Below are 5,645 nucleotides of genomic sequence, written 5' to 3' on the forward strand. Positions count from 1 at the left end.
AAGCTGAAAGATAACGAGGAAAAAGATAAGACGAACGAGATATTCGTTCTTCCAGTTCTGAACCTCTCTGACTGCAGACTCAGACTCAGAGTGAGGAGAGAGCTGAGCGAGAGCGAGAGCGAAAGCGAGAGAGAGAGAAGATGAGAATGGTTGCTTCTTATAGCGTTCCGCGTTTGACCGTTCTCTGTGCTTTGGTTTAATTTTTTGTTCTTCGAGCTGTGCCGATGAAACCGCCCTTCGTATTTATTTCCTGTTTTAACCTGTAACAGACACGCCCATGACGCCATACACTTAAAATAAAATAAAGGGTTGGCATCCCTCTTTTCTCTGCAATTGCTAACTTTGCCTCTTTCCCAACTTCGAATTTCTCTCCCTCCAACCATGGTTTTAAAACACGGAATTGGTAACGAAATCGAATAGAGGATTCCGGTCCGAATCGGCCTAAATCCGTTTAAAATCTAAGCTATTTTAGGATGACCATTGAATCGGTTCAAGAAACGGAAATCGGCCTGAGTTAAGATGGATTACAAAGAAAATGACTAGGAATCGGCTGATTAGGTCAATGTAATTCCGATTCAAGAAGCAACGATTCACTAATCCAATTCCTAATTTTAAAAACTATTCCTCCAACTCACACCTCTCGCCGGGTTTTCACATGTCTTTGAACTTTGAAGCTTGTAAGAAGTAAAAAGCATCGTTTGCAAAACTTTAGACCGGTTCGAACGGTTAAACATCGACATCGGGCTGACGGGTTTGTTTATAGTCTAGTGTGAGGCCTAACTTAATTAAGAAAAAGATTGGTACTTATGGGATTTGGATCGTCTGTGGCCTGAGGTTGTGCGGCCATCGAGCTATGCGTAACTCCCAAGTCGTCACCTCAGCATATATACTCATCCAATGGTTGGGCATCGAACTCCTAAAAAATACCACTCATAATTCAAATTTGAAAGGAGCTCGATGCCCAATCATTGAATGGGCATCTATACTGAGGTGGCGACCTGAGAATTACATGCTACACGTTGGCTGCACAACCCCAGACCACAGAGGAGCCCGATCCGGTAACTATGTGTGGTTGTAACCTAATGGCCATTCAATTGAAACTGATCGGCACCGTTAATCAACCTTTCATAATCGAATTAACCCAATTAGTCAATTACCCTGAATTTTAATTATAGACTAATAATCGGCCAATATCACCGACCGAGTAGAAACATGTCCATACTCCATACTAGCCTACGATACCCGATCCCTGATCGGTAACGGTAACACCTTTTTCCTACTTTGGTTTTTGGTAAAAATTTCTTTCGGTTCTACTGGAAACCAGAGATAGATATTTAACTCTGTGTGCGGTCGTGGCTTCTAAGCTAATGGTCTCAAAGATAAACAAATAAGACACATAATGTCCCCTTTAAATAGTCTCATTCTTTTTGCAAATTTTGATTCGGTCAATCCTAGTATTACATGATTAAGTCAATAACACCACTTGATTTTGTAGATTATTTTAGTCTTTAACCTTTAAGAGTGAAAGCATCAACCAGCTCTCAGTGGAATCGATAAGAATCACAGCAAATTTCTACTTATTTTCTTTTCTTGCTTTCCAAACGTAACTTAAAGGCGAGAAAACTTGGATTAATCAAACATTTATTAACAAATTTTTTTGAGTGGCAACACAAATGACAAAGGAAGCCCTTTTGATCCTCCTCTTGTCTCTTTCTAAGCCACTCAAAACGTGTATAATACATTACTAAATATGTTATAAGCGAGAATAACTTTAGGAAAAAAGAACGTTACGTAGTCACCTTGCTCCTGCGTTAAGACACAGAATCATGTGGAAGTATAGATGCTACACAATCCACAATAAATCGAAAAAGTTTGGGGTGCATAAGAACTGTGAAACCATTTTTTTAGGTTTAATTTCAATCAGGTGTGCACTACCCAATGCACCTTAAAGTGCATCAAATTGTGCATCAAATTGTGGCCAATGCATTTTAAAGGTGTCCCGTCCAATGCACTTTACAGGTGTACTAGGCAATGCATCGCACTTAAGAGGAAAAAATTTGTCTGAAAAAATGACGAGGAGTTGAACTCAAGATTGTTATTGGTGAAGCCTAATCTTCGTTTTGCCTTTGAAAAATGAGTAAATGGTCTAAAAGTGCATGCATCAGTGTCGAAGGCATTGTCCCCTATTGTTCGTCCAGATCTTTGATTTGATATGTATTTCGTCTTATTTTGGTTCAAATATCGAACCAGACCGGATGGGTCTCTAGGGGCAGTTTTGTACATTATGGGTTAGGATTTTCCTATATTTATAACTCTCTTTGAGAGATGTGCGAATGAGGATTTATATTTGCTTCACAGAAATAGTGGATTCATACTGTCACTAGGCCGTGGATGTAACCTTCCTTCTTGGGATTGAACAACATAAAATCTTGTCTTTGTATGTGTGATTTCTTTTTCCTTTGCATTTTCTTTGCAAAATCATCATTCTGCTGCATTGTTTTTCTAACAAAGACCTCCGCTTCAATAGGCATGGTCCGTTGCCAACTGAAGTACTAAACCACCCCTTGAAGGTATGTCGATGTGGGTTTGCCATATGGCAGCTTCTCTTGCTTAAATTCATGTGGAATTGTCAAACAATGAACTGTTTAAATATAATTTTGTTTACAAATTTTGACTTTGTGAAAGATTTAAGAAACGGATCACCAACCTGTAACAGGTACACTTGAAAAGCTGTCCAAATTAAGGCTTCTCCGTTCTATCTCACATTGAATAATTGGCACCTAATCCATAACATTTGTGTACTAATTTTAACACTAAAGAGACCAAGTTAGTCTGCCAAACATAAGTGCTTTAACTTAGAGAAGTAGTAGATGTTTACCTAAAAACAAAAAACCTTAGAGAAGTAAATCTTTCTGATCTAAGAAATGTACATGTGAATTATAGAAACTGTGCCATCCAGGCCTTTTACCTGATTGGTCTTTCTATTTTGTCCAATAAACACAGCTATCTCTATGGAACTAGTTATTGCAGTCTTTCTACAAAAAAAACAGAAAAAGTTATTGCAGTCTTTAAATAAAGATGGTGTATCGAGAAGTTGTTCTACCGCTTCTCCATCACAAGCAGTGAATATGCTTTGGTCTGTTATTAAAATAGTTTCCGGGACTTTTTTATTAACACTTCTTAAGAAATCAAATAATTTGTACTTTTACCTTTTTGACCTCTTAGTATAGGGAGTGTCTCAATGACATGTCTATAGATGAATTTAGAACTTGACACCACCTTTTAATTGCCTTTGTTGTATTCCTAAAAGTTTTTTAAAATAAAAGGTATAAAAGAAATGGAGACAGTTTTCATATAAATCGTGCATGTGAGAGGGTGGGAGTTTCGAAGCTTTAAAATAAGGTGGAGCGTGGAAGGTGTATGAATATTCTAACTCCATGTGAGAGGGGACACGACCGTGCAAGCAAGCACGCATGACCGTATATGAAATTTTTGGCCAAAAGAAATTTCAAAAGTTTAAAAGTGATATATCATTATGTCATTATAAAAAGGAGTCATTGTCATACACAATTTTCTAGTACACATAGGAAATGACACATTTATCCTCATTAGAAGAAAAAAAATGTGTGTTATATAAAAAGAGCAAAAAATAAAATTACAACTTATTTAACACTTTTAGGGGGTGTCAATAAGAAAAATTTCTTTAGTATTACACATTTTTATTTTCAATGAAAGGTAACTCCTATTGTTTCACATATGTACTTGAAAATGGTGCAAAGACAATAGCATCTTTTCATAATGACATAATGTTAAATTACTTTCCAATTATCTTGAAAATCAATTTTTTTGGGCGGGTTAATCTAGACTAAAAAAACCTTAGGAAATAAGACAAGGAATAATCAAAAAAAGGTTACAAGTTCTAAATACACATAGAGGTGTCATTTAGACATCCATAGTTTTAAGATATTGATTTATGGATCACAATATATTCGTAAATCTTACCGATTGATGATGATTTCTTTCCTATTTTATTCATTAAAAAAAAAGGTGAGGGGGATCGCTGCAGGTTGTGGCCCATGCAGTAATGTGGGGGCCAATGAGAGCGCACGCATGGGCATCCAACAGGGGTGGGCTTTTTCATTTCACAGGGGCGGAGTAGTCATTTCTACCATACTATGTCTAGGCACAGGCACCACACAACCTAACAGTCCCTTCCCCCCCCCCCCCGCCCCGCCCAAAAAAAATTCTTATTCTTCTTCACCTTGTAGCCAAACTATAAGGCAAAATGAAGATTGTTGCTATTTATAACATGCAAGTTGTTGTTTTAAATGATTTTGGCCTCGTGGTAGCTACCTTTTGTTTTTTTTTTGAATACTTCGTGGTAGCTGACTTTATTGGTGACCTAATAGTCATAAGAAAAAAATTAGTAGCATAATAAGTGTCTATGTGTTTCTTAAATAAAAAACTAAAACCATTTGGTCCATGTGGTAAATTTCAATATTATCGACATATATATGAGCAATTTGGATCCATCATGGTTGGGTGACGTTCGGTATGTATGGTAACTTTTATGTTTCAAAAAACTGGTTCTGAGTTAGAAATAGTTTTTTATATTTTCAGATTTTTTGGGTAATTCTGTACCAACAAATGTTGTATGGTAAATCTGGTAAAAATTTGTTTCTATAGTTACAAAGAAACAAAAACATGTATAGAATGTTAGGCCGCGTTTGGTAACGATTCTATTCTGAGAACGACATTCTTCGACAAAATGATCTTTTTCTGTTTCTTCATTGAAAGAACATTTTTTTTCTATTGTTGGGCGTTTGGTAAACCTATTCTGAAACCGTTATCGGGATTATTCCTGAACCAAATGGTGTTTGATAAAACATGGTCTGAAACAGAAATTTAATACTATTGTCATTATGTTTTACATCATCAGTGTCCTAATTTAATACTATTATATATATTGCCAATATGTTTAAACATCACCATTTTCATCAATATTCATTTGACCCCTTAACAAAAAGTAACAAAAATTTAAAGTTTTACATCACTAGTCTCCTAATAATTAAAATATTACATCATAAAGACTAGAAATCAAAGTGTCATAATATATTAAAATGAGGTGTTACTACTTCAGAAGGTAGTATTAATCGCCACCTTTGTTCAGGTCAAGTTTGGTTATGGCAGCAAGGACGTCTCTTAGACTCCTTGTATGTTTCTCAAACTCTGTAATGACTCCTTCTAAAAATCCTTTTACAAAATACTATGTAGGATCAGGAGATGCAGATGTTAAAGGTATAGAATGAGTAGATGAAGTTGAAGCTTGATGGGTAATAAAACTATCTATTCCTTCATCTACTCATTTGAAAATTCCACAACCAGTATTCTCAACCTGCATTCCAATTAAATATGATTGCTAAAACCCAATATAATAAAAGAAATAAGGAAACACAAGTTTGTTTGACATACTCCAACAGAATGTGGGCAACACCAAAATTGTCGACCTTTGCTCCAAGTTTTTGTTGATGTTTTGATCTTATATTGACCTCTGCCACATTTATATTCTCTCCATTGACCCACCCACATGAAAAAAATTACAATTGGTTGTTGGACACTTGTAAAGACTTTGTCCAGTATTTTTA

The sequence above is a fragment of the Telopea speciosissima genome, chromosome 3, assembly GCF_018873765.1.
Source record: "Telopea speciosissima isolate NSW1024214 ecotype Mountain lineage chromosome 3, Tspe_v1, whole genome shotgun sequence".
Classification (NCBI taxonomy): Eukaryota; Viridiplantae; Streptophyta; class Magnoliopsida; order Proteales; family Proteaceae; genus Telopea; species Telopea speciosissima.